Below are 24,298 nucleotides of genomic sequence, written 5' to 3'. Positions count from 1 at the left end.
TGTGAAGCAAAAAAAAAATTATTTCCATTTCCTGTGAACATCACTTCTGTTATTACAGTGTGTGTATGTGGTACTCTTTACTTGACCTGGTCTGTGCTTCATATCGTAACTAATGGATAGATATCTCCTGTGGAGATGGCTACATTATGTGGCCAGAGGCTGTGTCTAAGGCCAGGCCATGAACTGCAGGCAGAGCTGACGATGATGCACAGCCATTAATGCTGCCCACGGTTCTAGACCTCAGATACGGGCATCAGACTGGCCTTGTGGCTACTGGCTGAGCTCTAATAGAGGCAATATGCAACTAAATGTAAAACTTTGTTTCTGCCATTCTCAGAATATTTAAACCTCTTATCCCTCTTACAAATAAAAAACATTAATTTCTGCGGCATACACTTCTCTAAGAACTGGGCATATACTAGGGACACAGGCAGAAAAGAGCTCTGCTTGTGAGAAGCTACCTCTGTACAGACAAATAAATAACCAATGAGGATATTTTCATATTTTCTAAACACTGTTAAAAATGAAATAGAAAAATAGATAAAGCAATACAGAGTGACTAGGATAGTGTGTACTGCTTTAAATGGATTTGTAACTAAACATCTGTACAAAGAGACATTTAAATAAGAACCTTAATTAAGTGGGGGGAACCCAACTTGTGAAGATCTGGGTGATGAATGATGAATATTCAAGACAACGTTAAGAAAATGTGCAAAGAGTCTGAGTCAGGAAATACCTTGACGTAGTAAAGGAACAAAAGGAAAGTCTCTGTAGATGAAACAGAGTTAAAAGGAAAAGCCATTCAAGATATTATCATGAGGTACTCAGGAGCCATTCACATAGGAATCTTTCATTTAATTTCATTCTTAAGTGTAAGTCATTGCAAGGATTTAAGTAGTGAAATGACATTATGTTTACATGTTCTTAAATTATTCAGGTTTTGCATGGAGAATGCACTGTAGAAAGCACAGGGTTTTACAAAATTCAATATAGAGGATATTGTGTTTTCTAGTTCAAGGATGATTGTGGAGTGAAAAGGATGCTATCTGTGGACATTGTGTAAAAGGAGTGAAAATCTCCTTCGGGGACAGATATCTTGATAGATTTGTTGTGTATATTGAGAAAAATGGAAATATTCCAGAGGTCAGGGATTGCTGTTCTCTTCTGTCTTGTCAAAGAAGGACTGAGAAGAACTCAGTTGTATCAATATATATGAATTTGAAGCTAAGAGGAGAAGAAGTTAGTTTAAAATATATAAAATTGGAAGTCATCAACATACAGATCATGTTTATTGCCATGAGAATAGACAAGATCATCCATGAAGGGAGTGTAATATAGAAAAATAGAGATCCATGAATCTGGCTCAACGACCACTAATAATTAGAGTAAATTGGAGAAAGTAGAGCCATGAAATGTCACTAATAAGGAGCAACCATTGAGGCAAAGTGAAGAGCAGGAGACTGTTCATTTTTTCTGCAAGACGAGAAATTATATTTTTAAAAGGAGGGAATAGTCAACTATGTCAAATGATACTGACAATTTGAGTAAGATAGTAAATAGGGTTTGGTTTAAGCAAGATAAGAGTTCTCCTGTGACCTTTGCAATAAAGTTTTAGTGAGAGTAGTGGAACAAATCCCCAACAGGGGAAATCCAAAAAACGAAAAGAAATAGGATGGTGGTGGGGGTGAGGGTGGACATGGGAAATCAAATACAATTGACAAGTATTGACAATCCCTTTTGAGATTTATTCTCTGAAGGGAAGCAGAGAAGCATAAGAGGAACATCGTATCAAGAGAAGGCTTACAACCAAAAGGATAAAAACGAGGCAAAAGTAAACATCGATGATACAAAACAGAGAAAAAAAATTGCAGGACTCAAGCCCTTGAGTGGATGAGAGGTTATGGGCTTCTAATGGGCATCAGATGCTCTTACCTCAGTACACTGATACTAAGTTCAAAAAGAAAGGCAGATAAAAGCTTATAAATATGGTTAGATTGGCACATCTTTTTTTTTTTTGAAAAAGATCTGTTCTCTTTTGATTGCTTCTCATTTTTTTCTTTTTGAAATTCTGTTTTTTAACTTTATAAGTTTATTTTATTTTATTTTAATTGTTGCGCAAGTACAGTTTTCTGCCCTTTGCCCCCATCCCAGCCCACTCTCCCAGCCCTCCCTACCTCCCTCCTATCTCCACCCCCGCTTGTTATTGTCCATGTGTCCTTTATACTAGTTCCTTCAAACCCCACCTTCTCCTGAAATTCCCTCCCCTCTCCGCTCTGGTCACTGTCAGTCTGTTCTTTACTTCAGTGTCTTTGGTTATATTTTGCTTGTTTGTTTGTTTTGTTGATTAGGTTCCTGTTAAAGGTGAAATCATGTGGTATTTGTCTTTCACCGCCTGGCTTATTTCACTTGGCATAATGCTTTCCAGCTCCATCCATGTTGTCGCTAAGGGTAGGTGCTCCTTCCTTCTTTCTGCTACATAGTAGTGTAAATTGTGTAGTGTAAATTACACAATTGATCCATTGTGTAAATGTACCATAGTTTTTTGATCCATTCATTTACTGATGGGCACCTAGGTTGCTTCCAGCACTTAGCTATTGAAAATTGTGCTGCTGTGAACATTGGGGTGCATAGGTTCTCATTTCTTTTGAAAGTATATGTCAAGATCATCAGTTGAGAGTAAAGAAAGAAGGGCTAGAGGTTTGAAGACTAAGGCATGATACACTTATCTCAGGGAATGATGCAAATGAATGGTAATCAGTTGGTGAGAGGGAGAATGCATCAGTGCCCAGTTGTTTGATTGCAGTTCAGGTTCTGCTCTGTGTCTGTTTGGAAACACACAACAGCCATTTTTTGACACTACATCTATATTTTAAGTCTTGTTAAATTTTTATGTGAAACCACATTGCCTAAAAGTTAAAGGACTCATGGACATAGACAACAGAGTGGCGATTGCAGTGGGGAGAGAACTATAAGGGAGATAAATGGTAATGGAAAAAATATAATAAAAAAGTTAGTAAGTGTGACCTTTTGAGTGAAATAAGCCTGACTTCCACAGAATAAATTCATCAATCCTATAATCCTCAACTTCTTTATACACTCAATGAGAATTGTATCTTTGGGATAAATAATTTGATTTCAAATCTGGACTTCACCGCTGATTAACTAAGAAACCTCTGGCCATTCCCTTATTTGAAAAAAATTAGAACCAAAGTAGTTCCTAAATAACAATGTTATTATGAATATTAAAGAAGATAAGTCCTTTGCAAATGTTCAGTCTCTCAATTGGACAATGGTCAATGCAAATTACCTATCAATAACAACAGTAGCAATAGTTTTACTACTTAGAATCCAGTACTTGATAATAGCACCATCATGGACATGGAAGTTTACTTTTTCTTACCTCATTTTAACCAAAATATTGCTATTATTCTAATATCATTTGAGTCTATAAAAGATAGACCTAATCTATATTGATGTGAAGAGTGGCTCTATACATTGATCAAGTGGAAAACTTAGCATAGTATTTTAAAACTGTGTGTTGGAGTGAAATAAAAAATGAGGAAATGTGGTACAAAACTATATTTTGAAAACAAACATGGAAAACTTGAGGGAATTTACTTTTTTTCAGAATAACCTGCAAAATGGATTTGATTTAATTTAGAATTTTTAGTTTATTTGAATAACACCCAGATGGGAGGCTCACCAACAAGGAAAACATTGTGATTGTCTACTGTAAGGTTGGGGTTCTAGAAAACACGTGGAATTATCAGGAAAGGTTGGTTGGCTATACTAGTTAGAGTTTCATTTCTTATTTTAAAATGTCATTCCTCCATCAATTCATAAACAAATGGGTAATGATCTTTTAGTGGCTTTCGGTAAGATCTCCAATGAAATCTGGGCTTTATTTTTTAAATGTATTTTATAGATTATGTTATTACAGTTGTCCCATTATTCTCCTCTTTATTATCCTCAGCCCTGCACCCCCCTCCCACCAGCATTCCTTCTCCTTAGTTCATATCCATAGGTCATGCATATAAATTATTTGGCTTCTCCATTTCCCATACAATTCTTCACCTTCCCCTGCCTATTTTGTACCTACCAGTCTATAAAAGATACTTCTCATTCCCTGTACCTCTTCCCCCATTCTCCCCTCTTGCCCTTCCCAGTTATAATCCTCCATGTGATCTCCAGTTCTGTGATTCTATTCCTGTTCTGGTTGTTTGCTTTTCTTTTAGGTTTGGTTGTTGATAGTTGTGTTTGTTGGCATATTAATGTTTCCTATTTTTGATCATCTCCTTTTTCTTAGATAAGTTCCTTTAACATTTCATATAATATGGGCTTGGTGATGATGAACTCCTTTAGCTTGACTGTATCTGCGAAGCACTTTATCTGTCCTTCCATTCTAAATGAAAGCTTTGCTGTATAGAGTAATCTTGGATGTCCATCTTTGCCTTTCATGACTTTGAATACTTCTTTTCAGCCCCTTCTTGCCTGCAAGTTTTCTTCTGAGAAAGTAGCTGATAGTCTTATGGCAATGCCTTCATAGGTAACTGTCTCCTTTTCTCTTGCTGCTTTTAAGATTCTCTCCTTATCTTTAATCTTGGATAATGTCATTATGATGTGTCTTGGTGTGTGCTTCCTTGGGTCCAACTTCTTTGGGACTCTCTGAGCTTCCTGGACTTCCTGCAAGTCCATTTCCTTTGCCAGATTGGGGGAGTTCTTTTTCATTATTTGTTCAAATACGTTTTCAATTTATTGCTCTTCCTCTTCTCCTTATGGCACCCCTATAGTTCAGATGTTAGAAGGTTTAAAATTGTCCTGAAGGTTCCTAAGCCTCTACTCATTTTTTTAAATTCTTGTTTCTTGATTCTGTTTTGGTTGAATGTTTATTTCCTCCTTCTGCTTTAAACCACTGATGAGTCCCAGTTTCCTTCCCTTCACTGTTGGTTCCCTGTATATTTTTTATTTTACTTTGCACAGCTTTCTGTTTTTCTTCTATTTTTCGATCATACTCAACCATTTCTGTGAGCATCCTGATTACCAGTGTTTTGAATGCTGCATCTGATAGGGATTCTCTCAATCACTTAGTTCTATTTTTGGAGTTTGATCTGTTCTTTGACATGGGCCATATTTCTTTGTCTTGGATCACTTATTACATTGTGAGAAGTGGAGCCTTAGGTATTCATCAGGGTGAGGCAACCCACATAACTGCATTGAGGCACTGTATGTGAGGGAGGGGTCAGAAAGGGAAGGAACAATTGGCTCTCAGCTGGCTGTCAGTCACTTCCCCCATTACCCACAAGCAAATTGGTCCCTTCTGGTGCTGATTTCTGGGTAGGTGGGTTTGTGTACATTCTGGGTCCCTGTGGGTCTCTCCATTGAACTCTCCTGTGAGGCTCGGAGTTTCTGCTGCTGTTACAACCACCACAGGTTTTTACTGCCAGAGGTTTTGAGTCTTTCTTTCCATGCACTGATCCTGGGTTTCGTGGTCTGTCTCGCTGCCCAGTTGTTCCTCCCAGTTTATCGGCATGCTAATACGGTTCCCCAAGATCTGCCAGCCACCACTTTAATGCTTATCCCTTCAGCCCCAGCTGACTATCTCCACCCCTCCTACCAGTGTGGACGGATATTTTTTCTTTAACTCTTTGGTTGTTGGACTTCCATACAGTTCAATTTTCTGGCACTTCTGGTTGTTTTTTGTTTTTAAATTTGTCGTTGTCCTTCTTTTGATTCTGTGAAGAGGCAAAGTGTATCTATCTGCACCTCTACCTTCACTGGAAATTGAAATCTGTTCTTTAAAATGTGCACCAGTATCCCTTTATGAAATTATCTCCACATTCTCTGGTTTTATATAACCTGTGTTCCTGTCAAATTTGCCTTATGGCTCATTCTCTGACAGGTCTTATTTTACATTTGCTTGCATGTTTTTGTTAACAATGTTCTTTATACCTTAATTATTTTTTCTTCCTTTCCTTAAATTAAAATCCTATTGATTTTTGTAGTCTCAAATTAAGTTGAAAGCTGTTTGTTTCCTCAATACTTTCCACTTGCTCATTGTCGTCTCACTTTTATAAATGTTTATTGCTCTTAATTTTTATGTCACATAAGCATCTAAAAAACTACTAACATTAAGAGTTAATTAAATATATTAATTGGCATTAATGTACTTAATGTTAACATTAAGAGTAGTATTAAATATATTCCACATATGTGTGTGTATATTGTCTATTCTATTAAGCTCCTGGAGAAGAACTTGTATTCAAAGACTTGGGCTCCTCTAATAACAGTAATTTATGCATAGAATGTGTTATATAAATGCTTGAAGAAGCCACTGTCATGGATGCTGTGCTGTCCACCCAGATTTCCTCTTAGGCTTGCGTTATTTCTTCCCCTAGCTACTGGGAAGACTGTCTAGTTCAAAGCTCTCAACCCTTTTAGGGAAATACTTTGGCTGAGATAGCCTTCATTCAAGGTTATTTCCCATTCACTTGGCTGCCCATACCCAATGACTAGTCAACATGGTAGTATAAAGGCTCACCCAGGACATTCCAGATTCAGAGCTCCTTAAAGGTTAGCCCAGGCCTTGTGACTGTATCACAGCATAATTCTAACACTGGCCATCCTTTACCCATCTCCTCATGTACTCCAAATTGATATTGAACCAGAGACCATGTGCTAATATATCTCCCATATTCACATCACCATTTCATAGTTTGTTGTATTTCCTGGGGGCACCCAAAACTACGTAACACAGAAAGAACTGTTGCAAACTAAAAGCACATTTCAAACTTTTTAAATCATATCTGCTATATACAAAGGTATTCTGAGTTTAATTCTTTCTTAAAAATATGCATGTAGCTATGAGTACACTTGGTCATGAAGTTCTAAGTGAGCAAGTTTTGTTTTAACTAACATTCCTTAAAAAGGGAGGTTACTACACCAATACGACATTGAATTGATGCCAATTTTAACTAGATTCTATACTAGATTTATAGTTTTTAGTGCAAACTTTGATCACTGCAAACCTTGTGACAAAAAAAAGTTTTCTAGAATTAGATTTCTGTCTGCCTTATTCTAGAATGTATTCATGCTAAAGAAATATCACATTATTCAAATACTAATTTCTTAATATTTTTTATATTTTAAATTGTGATTAACTCTTCTTGTATGAATTTTGTGATAGGGAACTGCTGATTAAATTATGGTTGGAAAGTAACAACCAGCCATTTATACTGTTTCACTGTATTTCCAATTTTACTTCTCTGCTCTGGTTTTTTCATAGCTCCATTTAGTCACATGTAAGAAGTAGTGATTAAGACCCTTCAGAGATAGCTTTCATGAGAGTAGAGAATTCACATGTGGTTTGCCCCATAGCTTCAAGGGTTATTAAAGTCAAAAGTTAGCAAGTATTTTTTGTCTAACTTCCCCCAAAATACAAGACATCAAAGATTCTGTCATGTTGCATGTCTTGACCTTGATTCTGTGTCAGTGATCCCTGAACGTGAGGGACACTGTGTACACATGTGCTTCAATGGCACCCACAGGGTTCACAAGGAAGGGCTTATGAGATACAAATAGACTAACCTTCCTCTCCCTGAACCTTCTCCTCCTACTCCTCCTTTGATCAAGAAAGCACAGCTTGTGGGGTGAGACCAAATACAACTCAGAACTGAAATTAGCCGCCTCTTCAACCAATGGTTCTAAGAAACATATCATCATGTCACTGAAATCAAGAAAGTGACAAATTCCTGACCTTTACTTGAAGAAATAAAATAAGATATAAACTTTCTATGTAACAAATGGTAAATATTAACTCACTTTTATGGCACTGTCTAGGCTGAAAGTAAGACCAAATTCTTACCCTTATTAAAGTTATTAAAATCATGTTATAGTAATATATACAAATATCATAGTTTGAAATAGAGTGAGCTTTAATGTAGTTTCAAGTCAATATTCCTTTAAATGCAATGGAAACTTTAATCTCTCACTTTATCTTTCTTTGATTTCCTTGTTAAAATAAGAAATACATTTTATTGTTTTTTTATTTTATAAATTCAGTTTATTAAAATTGACCTCATTAACATTTTTGCATAAATCTCTTAAGTCAGTATGTATATTTTCATAACTCAACTTCAGAAGCAATGAAATTTGTATGATAAAATTATAAATCATAGACTGTAATGATTTCCTACATATGTGAGTTTTCCCTCAAAAAGTCATATTGCAGCTTCTGTGTCTGGTTCTGTGTCTGGTTTTGCTGGCCTTGAGTTCCATTCATATTTGTTAAATAAATTAAGATTTTTTAAAGGAGTGGACAAGACAGAATATACTTAAATCATAATACCTTCAAATCCGATTGGTACTTATTCCCTAGTGCCTCAAGATAGTTCCCAAGGACCAACAGTAGGGGATTTGGTCTAGTCTCCAAAATCCTACTGTTCCCTAATATTTCCCACTTCTGACCAATGTCTTTCTTGTCTTCATGTCTTCCCCTCACACGTTATTTGTCCTCCTTTATTAAGTGTTACTAACTTCCCTATAGTGTTAGTGAGGTGTGCTGTATGATTATCGGGTGGTGGGTGGTAAGAAACTGAAAAATAATATCAGTGACTTTGAGAGGATATAAAACTACCAATGCTCTTTTTTTTTTTTTAAATCTAGGTAGGTTCAGGAAAGCTTGTTTTTATTTTTGATGTTGTAACAATTTATAATATGTTCTAAGCTAGAGTCAGCTTTATAACAATCTCTTATTCACACATTCAACAAATATTTTATTCAACAAATATGTTAACTCCTAGGTTCTAGTCATTATTGTTCTAAACTTACAATTAATGTTAGGAGAAAGAAAAAGAAGGAGGGAAGGAAGAAAGAGAGGAAGGAAAGATTGAAAGAATGAAGTCAATAAGTGATAGGTCCTATGAATAAGAGAGAAGAGGGAAATTAGGCAGAATGGTTTGTGTGATGAAATTTTGAACACTGTATTTTCTCTGAGTGAAGTTGGAAAGCATTTTGGGTTCTGAACAGAGAAGAAATATAATCTAACTTAAACTTTAAAAGAATCACTCTGGTTTGGAATGTATGAGCTAGATAAAAAATTATCTTTCTTATGTTAAAGAAATTAGATTAGAGGGAAGAAGTTTAATATGGTAGGGTGGATTCATCAGGGAATCAGGCCCTGAGATCTATTTTCCCCAATATTTTCCACACGTGAAATCACCTATTAGTCCAAGATGGGTGTTTGTGTTTTTCCCTCATGTCCATATTCTAGCCTTTAAAAAAAATTAATTGTATTTTCCATTACTATTTAACCTCTTTATACCTACTCCCTCCTTCAGTCACCACACTGTTGCCCATGTCCATGAGCCTTTTGTCCTTTTTGCTCAGTTCTTCTACTCCCTAAACCCCCCACCTCAATATCTGTCATCTGCTCTCTATGATTCTATCTCTATTATCTTTGTTAGCTCAGTTTGTTCATTTGATTCCACATATGAGTGAGATCATATGGTATTTGTCTTTCTCTGACTGGCTTATTTCACTCAGCATAATGTTCTCCAGATACATCCATGCTGTTGCAAAGGGTAAAACTTACTTCTTCTTTATGGCCAAGTAGTATTTCTTTGTGTAATTGTCTGGTAGTTGTTTTATCCACTCATCCATCTACTGATTGACACATGGGCTATTTCCACATCTCGGCAATTGTAAATAGTGCTGCAATGAACATAAGGGTGCTTATGTTCTTTCAAATTAATGTTTTGGGTTTCTTCAGATATATTCCCAGAAATGGGATCACTGGGTCAAAAACAGATCAATTTTTAATTTAGGGGGGTATCTCCATACAGCTTTCAGCAGTAGCTACACTAGTCTGTATTTCCACTACAATGAAAAGGGGTTCATCTTTCTCCCATACTCACCAACACTTGTTGTTTGTTGATTTATTGATGATAGCCATTCTGACAGGTATGAGGTTATATATCATTGTGGGTTTTAATTTGCATTTTTTTCTCATCATTAGTGATGTTGAGCATCTTTTCATATGTTTATTGGCCATCCTTATATCCCCTTCAGATAAGAGCCTATTCCGGTTCTTTGCTCACTTTTTAATTGGGTTATTTGTTTTTTTGGTGTTGAGGTTTGTAAGTTCTTAATATATATTGGATATTAATCCCTTATCAGATATATTAGTGAATATGTTCTCCCATTCTGTGGGTTGTCTGTTTATTTCATTGATGGTCTTCTTTGCTGTGTGTATAAACTTTTTAGTTTGACATAGTCTCATTTGTTTATTCTAGCCTTCCTTTTAAGGAGTCTTCCTGGAATTTACAGATGCCACTTCAGCACCACACCATTGACCAAAATTGAGTCCCATGTTCCTGTGTAGCTACAGAAAGGCTAGAAAATACATTCTTTAACCGAGCCCTTCATTTGCCTGGTTAAAAGTTTTTAAAAATATCAGTTATTTTTAATGCTGTCCTCTTACTGAATGATTAGAGAAACATTCCAATACAATACAAAAAAAGAAGGTTATTAATTGAGTGTTTCTATTTAAACTGAAATGCAAGCTCAGGATTTTAGATTTGACCCTTTGAAGGTAAGCGTGTGTGCAGTCCATGGCTCCCTAATTCAGTAGCTATCATCTCCCACCCCTCATCAGCTCATACTTATCTGTCAGCACCACCCTCTCATGTACATAATGCTTTCATATTTAGGGCCTTCATACCCTTCTTCAAAGGAGCTTTCTCTAACCACAGATTAAATCATTCCACATTGTATTACCTCTCTATTAATATTTCTTTTCTTCCTTTATAGAACTTAACACAATTTGGAATTTTATACATGTATGAGGATATTATTAATGCCTGTCTCTCTTATTAGGCTCAGAAAGACACGAGTGGGATCTATATCTCCTTTGACCGTAATGGTGTGCTCAGTGCTAGCACAGTGTCTGAAACATAGTTGCCTGCCAAACATAGTTATTAAGCAAATGAACATCTGAGTAAATGAATTCATATTGTATTTGTAGTAGAAATCAAGCCAAAGGGGTTGAATTTAAAGGTATTAATACTGATGAAGGCTAGCAGATGAGAAATTTCATGGAATCGTTTTAATAATTATAGCAAACTGATTAGAAGAATTTGTGTAGAATATATGTGTCACTTTTAAAAACATGGAAGCTTGGAAATCTGCAGACTAAATTGCAATACTTGATGTTATTGAACAGGTTTAAATAATAATTTTATAATATTTTAAAATACATTAAGTAGGCTTTATGAGGAAAGCACTTGTTCATATATTCAATCTCTTGGTTTGAATTGAAACGTAGTACCATTGATTTTCTCATAGTACTACGTTTATATAATAAACTTGGATGAAAATACGGTGTCAATCATCAATGTATTTGCCTGTGTTTGTTTAGAGATTTAAGAATCTGAACTTAGAAGTTGAGAATGCAGGAGGCTAATTTCCGAGGTAGGTCAGAAACATACAAACAGATTACTTGGACAAATTTGAGCATTATTTTAAATTAAAAATCAATATCCATATCATGATTACATATGTCATTGTAAATACATGTTGTGAGTAAGGGTATCTGAAATGCACCAGAAGTTTTCATGGATCTTTAGGAAGGGCTGTCGCTACTATTTAATGAAATAGAACTTGTCTGGTGCCTGAAACAGAGTACACTGTATGTGTTTGGAGTCCTGTTAATCATGCAGACAGTTGATAGCTTCTCACAGTTGAACAGGCACTTCTCAATAGAGTTTTACTGTAGCAGACAAGAAACAGTGTCCTGTGATACAGCCAAATGACTGCTAAAATGGTATGAAAAGATTTTAACTCCCTAATGTACCTGAAATTTTTAAAGTGCATTTCAGTAGTCATGAAAGGATCCAGCTGGAAAGACTGGTGCCCTCACTGTATCAATCTCAGCTCCCAGTGAGGAGAGGCATCTCGTGATTGTTATCATCACTTGTAATGGAAGCTCAAGAGATGTACAAGATTATTTTATTCTCAATTTGATCTGGGTTCTCTCTGTTTGATCCTTGCCTCTTTGCTGAGATTTAAATTTAGTGGGATGAAAGAGAGAACCTTTATCTTGATATGCATTTCTGTAGATACTGACTTAGAAAGAGACTGAATTATTACACATAAGTTATCTGATTTGCATTCTGATTCTCTCTCAATAAAACCTTGAGCAACATTTGACTATTGTGCTCCAGGAGACAGGTTTCATAGCCTACTATCAATATGGGTAGTCCTCTGATTTATAAGGTACCTTTTCCTAGAAAAGCTATTGTGAGTTAAAATAACATTAGTCAAATTAAATTTTCTCCCAGAAAAAGTCATAAAGAGGATTTTTTAGGTGGACCTGATACTCAACCTCTTTTAGACGAGAAGACACTTTCACAAGGATGGAGACTATATTGGTAAATAAATTGAATGAAGTTATATATCTGTAAAGCACAAGGTTTTATAAAGTCATATATATAATTTAAAGAGACATATTCATATACATTGTTAATCATAGATTAATGCATTCCATGTGATTTAAAATTATTGTGTACCAAAGATATGGTTTCACGTCTTGCAATACTTCTGAATAGTTGCTGGCCTTATGGGAGATAACTTAATCTCTCTTATCATAAGCAGACATCCATTAATGGAGTTAATAATACTTCTTTCATAGGTTGGTTTTATTTTTAAGGTATATTTTATTGATTATCCTATTACAATTGTCCCAATGTTTTCCCTTTGCCTCCCTCTGCCAGGAACCCCTCTTCCCTCCAGCAACTCCCAGTAAGTTCATGTCCATGGGTCATATATATGGTTCTTTGGCTTCTCTATTTCCCATACTGTGCTTAACCTCCCCCTGTCTATTTTGTACCTACTATTTATGCTTCTTATTCCCTGTACCTTTTCCCCAATTCTCCCCCCACCCACTTATCACCCTCCATATGATCTCCATTTCTGTGATTCCGTGCCTATTCTAGTTGTTTGCGTAGTTTTTGTTTTTGTTTAAGTTTGGTTGTTGATAATTGGGAATTTATTGTCATTTTTATTGTCCATAGTTTTAATCTTCTTTTTCTTAAATAAGTCCCATTAACATTTCATATGGCTTAGTGATGATGAACTCCTTTAACTTTACCCTGTCTGGGAAGCACTTTATCTGCCCTTCCATTCTAAATGATAGCTTTGCTCAATAAAATACTTTTGGTTGTAGGTACTTGCTTTTCATCACTTTGAATACTTTTTGCCAGTCCCTTCTTACCTGCAAAGTTTCTTTTGAGAAATCAGCTGATATTCTTATGGTAAGTCCTTTGTGGGTAACTGTCTCCTTTCCTCTTGCTGCTTTTAAGATTTTCTCTTTATCTTTAACCTTTGGTATTTTAGTTATGGTGTATCTTGTTGTTGCCCTTTTTGGGTCCAACTTATTTGGGACTCTCTGTGCTTCCTGGACTTGTATATCTATTTCCTTCATCAAATTAGGGCAGTTTTCTTTCCTTAATGCTTTCAAATAAGTTTTCTAATTTCCTGTTCTTCCTCTTTTCCTTCTGGCATCCCTATGATTCAGATGTTAACAGGTTTGGAGATGTCCCAGAGTCTTCTTATTCCCTCCTTGTTTTTAAATTATCTTTTCTTCTTTCTGTGCTGGTTCACTGTTTATTTCTTCCTTATGTTTGAAATTGTTGATTTGAACTCTGGCTTCCTTCCCTTCACTTTTGTTTCCCTGTGAATTTTTCTTTATTTCACTTAGTGTAGTCCTCATTTCTTCCCTCATGCATTTGCAGTATTCAGTGATATCTCTAAGCATCCTTATCACCAGTGTTTTGAATTCTACATCTAATAGGTTAGCTATCTCCATTTTTCTTAGTTCTTTCCTAGAGTTTTTATCCATTCTTTTATCTGGGCCATATTTCTTTGTCTCCTCAATTTGGCAGCCTCCCTGTGTGTGTTCCTGTGTATTGGGCAGAGCTGCTTTGCCTCTGACTTGGCTCACCTGTTCCATTGTAAGGGTCAGAGCCTAGGTATTTGCCAGGGTCAGGCAACTGCTTTGCCACATTGTGGTGCTGTATGTGGGGGAGGAACCTGAGAGGAAACTATACCACTTGCTTGGCTCTCTCCCCATTTCCACTCACTTCCCCTACTTCCTGTATGCAACTGGAGCCCTTCTAGCTGGTGCCCTGGTGCTGAGTGCTAGTGTGGACAGTTTGTATACATTCTAGGGCCATACACATCCTTTAAGTAGACTCCCTAAGAGACTGACAGTTTCTTCTGCCACAACAACCCTCACTTGTTTTTACAGCCAGAAGTCATGAGGCTTTATTTTCCCAGTGCTGCAACCCTGGGCTGCACAGTCTGGCCTGGGGCTGAGAGGGCTTGCTCCACAGCTGTCCCTCTCAGTTTTTATCCACCACAGGTGAATGTGGGACTGCCTGTTCCACCAGTCACTGCCACTGTCTCACTGCCACCACTATACTGCCACCACGCTGCATCCTCTCCTCCATGGCTCCCCATCTTCCCCTCTCCTATCCATTTGGATGAATATTTCTTCTTTAAATCCTTGATTGTCAGGCTTCCATATAGTTTGATTTTCTGCCAGTCCTACTTGTAGTTTGTTTTGAGATTAATTGTGATAATTCTTATGGTTGTGTGAGGAGGCAAAGTGTGTCTACCTATGCTTCCATCTTGGCTGGGACTCTCACAGTTTGGTTCTAGATAAGTAATGTCAGCCTAGAGTTAAGTAAGATATAACTGTGTTTGTATCAATAAGCTCTTATTTAGTAGATGAAACTCCAGATTATTTACGAGGATTCTTTATGTTGATTGCTAATTGTCCCCAGTATTAATTCTCTCTTACTCCCTTTTGGTAATCAATCTGCTTTTCTTGGAGATAATGAATGTCATGTGACTGAGTTATGACCAATGGGGCATCAGAAGAAGTGGTATAGGCAACATTACGGATCTTACCCTTTTAAAATATGCTCTTATAACCATCCAGTGGGCTTGAATGTGGACAGGATGCTAAAGAACTAGCTTCAGCCATATCAATGATGACCAAAACCTGATGACAGAACCACTAGCTAGAAGGAATCTGGGTTCCTGATGGTTTTGTGGAACAAAGCTGCCTTCCTTACATGAGTAACTTTGGGCTGAGAAAGAAACTTCTGTCTTGTTCAAACCACTTTATGCTTGTGTCTCTTTATTATAGCAATTAATCTAAAGCCAGGCAAGGGTGACTTTGAGGAAGTAACTAGACTCCCCAAAGCTTCAATTTCATAATTCATAAAACTGAGGTAATAAAAGTACCTACTCATATATTATTTTGAAGATAAATGAGTTATTATACAAAATTATTTAAAATGGTACCTGACACATAACTAGCATTCAATGTGTAACCTATTTTGATGTATGTTTTATTCTATTAAGTATTATTTTAACAGTTATTCATGTACCTTAAAAACCATAAAGTTAAATATTGTTATCTTAATAGGGCATAATAAGCAATACCGAAAAAAAGCAATAGTTGAAAAAAACATCTTTAATTTCAATACTATGAAATCATACTTTTATAGTTAACCCCTAACATGTTCAAAAAAGTTCTTGAGATAAAATTCTGGCTTTCTTTTTAGAAAACGGTGCACAAAGCTTTGATTGCTAGTGGTATATGTGTGTGCATGTGTACATATGCACGTTATGCATTTCAAATTTTCCTAAAGCACATTGAGTTTCCAATCATTCTATTTCTGCCTTTGAAAAAATATCTTTTGGTTTCCAGAGCTGCTTTACCATTAGGAATGGTATTCATATCAGCCACCTTGATGTTATGTAATTATATTAACTGTGGTTCCCTAGTATAGCACTTTTATAAAAAGCAAACTTCCATGGCTTCCTTTCAAATGCATAATATTCTTTAAATTTCTTAGCATAACATGTTTAAACACTTTTTAGTTTAGCAACTAAGTATAGTGAGCATTTATCCCAGTCTAATCTTTCTTAATGCATTACATACACAGGGTCCACTTTTCTATATTCATATAAATCTCTCCACTTTATATCACATCTTATTTTCTAAATGTGTACCTTAGAACAGCAAGTGAGTTTACCAAATGTACACTTTTTCTCTCCAGCCTGTAGTGTACAGAAAAGCTTACAGCAATAAGGTAGATTGATGTTGGAAACAATCCAATGTCTACCAACACTAACTATACATCTCATTGTTTTATTCATATCTAATATTCTCCCTTGTTCTAATACTTCTTCACCTTTCTGTTTACTACTCTGTAGTTGATTTCCAACCCTCCCTTCTTTTTCTCTCCACATTCTATACAGTTGGGGTCAACAGCAAGGCATCCATCTTCATTTGTATAAAGGAATTTTGTGCAGCGAAGGGAAAGAATCAGAGGCATGCTTTTTGTGTCACATGATAGGTGAAATAAGAGCATTTCATGAAAACATGCTCTATCTTTGCTACAATGTTAGATTGGTTCACAAATAATACTCTAACTTGTTTCTTTCCACAGCTCTATGTTGTAATATTAGTCTCTTTTTATTAAGAACAAAACTGAGGCATTAAAATAATTTATCGAAGATCAGGCATTTTGTAAGTTTGACACTCATGGTCAGTTCATAATGCTGTATTGTCAAAGATTGCCTGTTTTAAAGCTGAAATCCATTTTCCCACATTTCACCTGGAAAATAAAAGTAGAGAGTTTAAATTACAGCACAATGTGCAAAAGCCCATATTACTGTCGCTGCCATGGGACCTGTTTTACGGAGTGCAGCACGATTTCACTGATGTATATACATCAATTCTTACCTTATTGAAAGGTGATGCTGCCTTCCCTGAACCTCAGCATCCACTGCAGCTTCTGTTGTTTTGTCTCTGAGGCTTCATATCGTTGGCTAATTTACATGCTCTGTCAAGTCATACCAGAAAAATCACATACATACTCATTAGTTTAGCACAAAGGAAGTTTCTATGAGCTGCACACAAAATATTCCTTCAATTTACTTACTTATGTCAACTTTACTTGTTAACTATCTATTCTATATGATAAAATCCAATTAAATGAACTGTCTGCTAGTACAATTTGTAATATGAATCCACTCCTATATGTTTCTGAATTATACTAAACAACAGCAAGTATGGATATTTTACTGTGGATAGTAACTGCATAGTAATTCTCTTTGAAATGCCACTCTGGGATCAGCAGTAATGTCTTTTTAAATATCAAATTTGTTTTCACAGATGACATTATAGTTTCTATGATACTAAGATTTTGAATTTATTTAACCAGCCCAGTTACATCTTTTCAGTTTATTGTATTTTACTTATGGACCCTGTACTCATAATGTAGTAACTACATAAAAAAGTACTATCTCCACAAAGTAAAAAAAAAGAAAGATGTCTTTAAAGTAGCATAAACTTTCGGTAAGACTCAAACATCTTATATGCTTGTGTTTGCTAATTGAATGTAAAATGTAGTATGAAAGGCTTTCTACCCTCTTTTAAGCTCAGATTTATACCTAAAATTGGTTACTACTAATAAAAATATCTAATATGCTTTCAAATGATATTGTGAAAATTGAGAGATTAGCTAATATTTAACCATGATATTTAACCATTCCCATTAAGTCAAATGAAACAATTACAAGACCTTAATTATTTTAATTTTTATTAATCTGTCTCTTTTAAAGAGGCCATAGTGACATTATTGTCCATTTAGCATTAATTTGAGAACAAAACAAACCCAAATTTACAGGACAAAAATCAAGGCATAATTCAGAGCTTTTTAGTAATTTTCAGTCTCATATGCCACTTGTATGCTGCTAAACAAATCATCTTATCTTAGTTATACAAGGAGTTGGACAGGTATTTATTTTTAAAAATTATATAAGGTTTGGTCCATGTCATGTACATTTAAGTACTGAAATGCACAAGAAAGTCATGTTCCCTGAACTCTCTGAATTTATAAGCAATGGAAAGATATATTTTAAAATAAATACAAATAATTAATTTTAATTGTTTTCAGGGCTATGACAAGGTAGTACCAGGGCTTTAAGAACAAGTAAGAGGTCTGGACCCAGCTCAGTAAAGTTAAGGGTAGAAGTAATCAGATTGGCTGCTCTTTAAGCTCTGACTAAAGGATGAGCAGGGGTTAGCCAAGGTGAGTGTGTGTGTGTGCTGGAATAGGCTGTGCAAGGAGAGCATTTGAAAAGGGAAGCAGAATGGCTGAGGCTCCACATACTGTCAGCATTATTTTATTCTCAGGGAATGTGGTATCCTTGACAGGTGATATTCTGGTACCATTTGCATGCCTGTAATGTTGACTGAGAATAAAATTGTCCCATATACAACATAGAAATGAAACAATGGTATTCAGGGTATTCACATTTCTTCCAGAATTTTTCAAAATAGTCTTGTTGTTGTTGTTGGAGATTCTAATTTGAAAAATATCAAGGGGCTCCCTTTCCTCATTTATTATGTACTGGCAGGTGATGGCTATTTTATGTTCACTCTAGTTTGTGTGGAGACTGGGTTTGGAGGACCTATCTTACCTATAAAGCCGAAGGGACTTTCTTCCAAATCCCTCCAAAATCAGTATTATCCCACCCTCTTTACTAATATTTTGGCAATCCTGGAGTTAACAATAGAGGCAGAATTACATGTACCCTTCTTAACTTTGCCCAGGGTGTTTAGGAATTCCTGTAGCAATAGTTCTGAAATTCAATGTGAATTCTAATTTGGTATCCTGGGGCAGAGTTCAGGAATCTATGTCTTTAACAAAGCTTCAGGCAATTATTCTGCAGGTGATTCATAGATTTGCAATTTGACCATTTCTTTAGAAGAAAAAAAAATCTCTGTGGCTCAGAAAAAAACTACTAACTTTGCACAAGTAAATTAGTCATCTATAAATGAGATAGTAAATCCCAGGTATCTACCTTCTGAGAAGAGGTCTGTGACTTGGGTGGACATCCTGATGTAGCAAGCTAAAAATGCAGATTCTTTCAGTTCATCCTCATTGTAACTAAAAACAGCTGTTTCTTTTTTAATTGTGCCTATTAGTTTCTCTGAGGGACTTGAGCCTTTTTAGTAGACACAGGCTCAGGATACTACTTTGTGACTTTGGTTTCTGCAAACCAATTAACTGGCTTACAGCTGGCAGCAAAATACCTAGACTCCTGGTATGATTCTAATAACTCATTCTTTTCTGTGTAACTAGAATCTTTTTAAATATTAAAATCTTAGGCCAGCAGACAGGTCCCATTTAATTATTAGATTAATCACTGACCTCAACATGGTCTCTTTTGTCACAGCCATCCAGCCTCATGCTGTTTGTTTCTGTGTCTAGGTCCAGAAAATGATAGATGTTCATAGCAAAAACAAAACTCATTTTTTAAAGAGTATGTGTTCATGCATGCAGCCAGGTTTAAGAAATGAGTCACCGTGCAGGTAGGTTGTTGCACTGAAAAGAACTCAAGAAAATTAATCTCTGACATGCAGTAGAAGTGCTATATAATCCTATAAAAATTAAGAGATGCATTTGTATCACCTCAAGATTAAAGTTTTTATTTCTTTAAAGATGATGAAGGAAACATAACTGGGGTGTATATGTGCATTTAATCTTTCATTGCAATAAAGATTCACCTTCAGAATGTATTCAGTACTATGTGTGACATAAGTAGACTCTTCATAAAATGAAAATAATGTCCATGAAATTCTTGAGCTCTCATTCTCAGAAGATACTGGAAAATTAATCACTATATTGAATGTTTTAGGTCAAATCATGGGCCCTGTAATTATGGTATTATACATTGATATTTGCACACTATTGCTCAAAGAATAGGTAGTAATTATTTTTTTAGTGCAAGAATTAAAAAATTAGTGTGGAATACATTCCTCTCCACATACACGTTGCCTTCACACACCAATGTGGTTGAGTGTGTGGGTCTGTTTAACACACATGTATGTGTGAGGGGAGTGTGTGGTTATGGGTGTGTGTTCTAGAAAAGCACTGAGTTGATAAATTGCCTATTGTAATTGTTAGTGTCAACTAGAATTTTCTCATTTAGTGTTTAATTTTTATAATGAAAGACCCTCAAAGCCTAGAGAGGAATAGCGCTTTCAGGAAATGTAAGCTATTCATGTTGAAATAGTGCTCATCCTTCTGTAAGAATTGTTCTTTCTACTTTTATAGAAAGACAATAAAAAGAAAGAGTCTGCTATCTTCATGTGGAGAAAAAAAAACTTTAAGATGTTAAAATGAATAATGAACTGAACTCACAGTATGTGAATGAAGATAGCATACAAGTGTGTCCCTGAAAAGAACTAAAGAGTACACTTTTTCTGGGCCTTGTAGAATTTAACTATGGAAAACAGCAAGGAAAAAATATGTGAAATGATTTCAAATTCAGAGTGGGGAATTATAACATGTGAAACAATTTCATCATATATTTAAGAAAATGATTGCCCTAATTAATAGTTTGGCTCAAACAATAACTGTTAAAAAAATTAATTGATTGTTCAGTGTGAAAGTGAGTTCACTATCCACTGGTATGTTGATACAACACTAGATAAGTCTTCTTTAGAGATGGAAAAGAGATTCCTATTTATTATGTGAGGTATGTTTTTAAATTGCTTAAATTTTTTTCCAGTTGTAAGGTTTTGTAGTTTAATAATTACCAGATTTACCCCTGGTTTGTGTGGCTTAGTGGGTTGAGTGCCAGCTTGTAAACCAAAGGGTCACCTGTTTGATCCCCAGTCAGGGCACATGCCTGGGTTGCAGGCCAGGTCCCCAGTAGGGGTTGCTTGAGAGGCAACCACACATTGATGTTTCTCTCCCTTTCTCCCTCCCTTCCTCTCTCTCTAAAAATAAATTTTAAAAAATCTTTTAAAAAGAATGATCAGATTTGTCATAACCATATGGATTTTATTCCTTTAAGGTACCCATTTGACCTAGAAATTAAAAAAATAAATGAATACCTGATTTTTCTCTTCTTTTCTATCCCTGTTGTCGAAGTTCAGATCCTCATTATGTTTTGTTTTGTATTAGTATGTGAACCTTGAACCAGTCACCTTGTCTGTTTTTTCTCATCTAAGTCCAAATATGCTTAAAATTTGTCAGGGTCTCCTTGCATGTTGCAGAGGGAAATGTTCAGTCGTTAGCATAATACTCAAAGATCTGTTAGCACTTTTCTTTTTACCCTTCCCCCCTAATGCATTGTTTCTTAAAGGAGATGTTCTTAAAGGGAACTCAGTTTTTCTCTTGAGTTTACATTTTGAAGCCCTAAACATGAACTTGACCATATTTGGAGACAGGACCTTTAAATGGGTAATTATGTTAAAATGAGGTCATAATGATGCAGCTTCTATCCAATTGGCCTGGTATTTTTACAAGAAAAGGTAGAGACACCAGAGACATGAATGCACAAAGAAAAGGCCATGTAAGGCCATAGTGAGAAGACAGCCATATGCAAGCCCAGGAGAGTCCTCAGGAGAAACCAACCTGCTGACACTTTGATTTTGGACTTCAGCTTACATGACTGTGAGAAATTTCTGTTGTTTAAGCCACCCAGTCTATGATAACTTTGTTATGGCAGCCCTAACAAACTAATAAAGATGCCTGTTTTTTTACACCCACGCAAATATCTAGAGACAGTGTTGGTTGTCACAATTCCAGGGATGCTACTGGCCATCTGTTGGGTAGAGAGGCAAGGGACGCTGTGCTGCTAAAAATCCTACAATGCTGAGGACAACCCATATGCTTCTTCTGTCCTAAGTGCCTCTGCTTCTAATCAACATGCTCATCCCAGTGTGGAATTAGAACATTCAGCTCATGTTTGTATCTCAATGAAAATGTTTTCATTGCCTCAAAGACACATACTTACTCACCTCTGCCTTCACTGCTGTTTCACTTTTTAAATCTAATATTATATTTTATACAATACATTTTAATATTAATTATTTGCCTTTCAATTTCTTCTATTGATCTGTGAACTTTTTGGTATTTTCTGTGAGTTACTGAATTTTGTATTCCTCATATCTTTAAAAGGTATTTATATAATTTAACCTAGTATTTTCCTAACTCTCTTGATTATTATTTTGTTCCATTGTTAAAAACTGAGATACACCTAGTTCTCTGTCACAAACTCTGTAGGTTCAGGGGCCATAGTAATAATATGTGTTTTTAACAAGAATCTCAGGTGATTTCAACAAACTGGCAAATTTAAGAAACAAGAGTGTTATTTAAATACTAATATAATAAATGGCACATACATCCAATACAAAATAGTGCATATATAAGTAAATGTGACATCTGAACATTTTGACAATTATAATTTTATGGAATTATGGAAAGTCAGTGCTGTATAATATCAGTTGAAAAACATGAACATTGCAGCACAGAGAGTCTAAGACAATTAAAGTGACAACATTTTTAGAACTCTGTGGTGCTTATTAACAGCCATTATGTAAAAGCATCATCAGCATATCATGGAAATTTAATATTAGTCATCCCTTGAAGATAATCTATTCTGTTCTTTGTTGTATAGAGAATTGTAATCCTCAGAGAGTTGCAGTGAATTAACCCAGATCATTGTTGTGGTATCCACACTAATACCTTAGCATTCTCTCCTATTGATTTTTCCAAAAACTAGTTCACTCCCTAAAAGTTTTTATTATATCATGTGTAAAGTATATATTAATTTGAAAAATTAAAATATTTTACTTCAATATGCAATAGTTAGATATGGTTGAGAAAAACTACACTAATGTTTCTATTGGATTAAAAGATAACATTCTACTTTTCATTACAATCCTAAAATAATAAATCTGAGTGTGCACGTGCATGCCCAGTGCATTTTAATCAGTGTTCTTTCTGGAATGGAGTCAACCTTGGGAATTAGGTTATATTTTTATGCCTTCATCAAAGGACGCAAACCAAATTTTATAGCCAAAATATGTTGCCTTAATTATCTTTCATTTTTATATGATCTTTATGTTTGAATGTTTTGAATGACAATTGATAAATCCTAGATTTCCTCATTACTCTCTATTCAATTAGGAAGCATTCATATGTTAAATAACAAATTCAACTACAAGAGCTTAAACACATTAAAATTTATTTTCTAATATTTTAAAAAATAGAAATAAGCAGTCCTAAATACATGAATGTATCAGGAAAAAAGGTATCTTATTTCCTGCTCTGCCATCCTTAGTACATGGCTTCTATCCTCAAGTTCAGAGATGGCCTGGACCTCCCGCTGTAACATCCTTCTTTTGTACAGGCAGCAACTAATGGGAGAACAAGAAGGGCACCTGCAAGGTATTGCCCTCTCTTAATGAGCTCTCCGACAAGCTCTACTAATAGCATCTGCTTACATCTCATTGGCTTCTCCTAGTATGGAGAGAGGCCTGAAAAAGTAGTCTTTACAGTGAAGACAATGTCATCTGCCATAAAACTGGATCTTTGTTAATATGAAGAAGAAAATACATAATGAGTATGCAGCAAGCAATCTTCTGATCTATGCTTTATTATTATTTTCACTTCCTTCTAGCTGATTCTCCTATGGTCACGGTGACATGTCCTTAAGGTCAAATGATATGATTACGGTGTTTCATCCTTTGGTTACATGCTGTACTGTAAACTCCAGCATGTGGTCCTGATTATGCGTGAAATTCATCTCAAGAAAGTTCATTGAAAAAATACCAATATTATTATAGCAAAATCATGAAAAATGCTGAGGGTAATACTTGTCAGTATTTTTGCACATAAATCACACCATATCATTCAAAAATTCTTGCTTTCATGTATGTAAAATCTAACACACAACAATTTAGAAAATGATCTATATTAGAGGAAATAGTGGTAAAATTCATCAGTGTATGATATAAAGTATGGTCAATTATATTTTCTGCAGTTAACATTAAGCATTATGGCTTTGGTTTGTTTTATTTTTAGAAACTCCATTTGAATGTTTCAAATAACAATGCTGTTTTAGTAATTAATTCAATATCATTAAATATTATTTTCAAATGGACTATGTATGAATTTATAACATGTACAATTTAAAATCAACTAAAAAATTTGTTCAGATTCCTTATCAAATGATTTGGTTTTCTCACAGGTATTTTGTCTGATGGTTTGAGTTATCACAAAATATCCATTTTCAACTGCATGATTTTTGGTTATATGAAAAAAACAATTTTAAACTTTTTAAATTATGAAAACAAAAGGAAAAGGGGGTAAAAGAGGCTCTGTTTTGAATAGGCAGATATTCATGCTGAAGTCACTTTCAC

At 35.3% G+C, this 24,298-nt stretch overlaps 1 protein-coding gene and 1 long non-coding RNA gene across 3 annotated transcripts in view; one reads left to right on the top strand and one right to left on the bottom strand.

Annotated features, from left to right (window-relative positions):
* Positions 1–24,298, top strand: part of GRID2 (glutamate ionotropic receptor delta type subunit 2) — a 1,446,155-nt gene that overhangs the window by 408,199 nt on the left and 1,013,658 nt on the right. The gene's annotated exons all lie outside the window — the stretch shown is intronic.
* On the bottom strand, positions 10,135–13,728 carry LOC118500683. Its single transcript, XR_004903261.1, has 3 exons — positions 13,717–13,728; positions 12,275–12,280; positions 10,135–10,285 (listed from the first exon to the last, which is right to left on the bottom strand). It is a non-coding gene; the product is annotated as an uncharacterized LOC118500683 (long non-coding RNA).

This window comes from Phyllostomus discolor, chromosome 1 (genome assembly GCF_004126475.2).
Source record: "Phyllostomus discolor isolate MPI-MPIP mPhyDis1 chromosome 1, mPhyDis1.pri.v3, whole genome shotgun sequence".
Taxonomy (NCBI): domain Eukaryota; kingdom Metazoa; phylum Chordata; class Mammalia; order Chiroptera; family Phyllostomidae; genus Phyllostomus; species Phyllostomus discolor.
The sequence above is the reverse complement of the archived record's forward strand: the minus strand, read 5'-3'. Positions and strand labels throughout refer to the sequence as shown.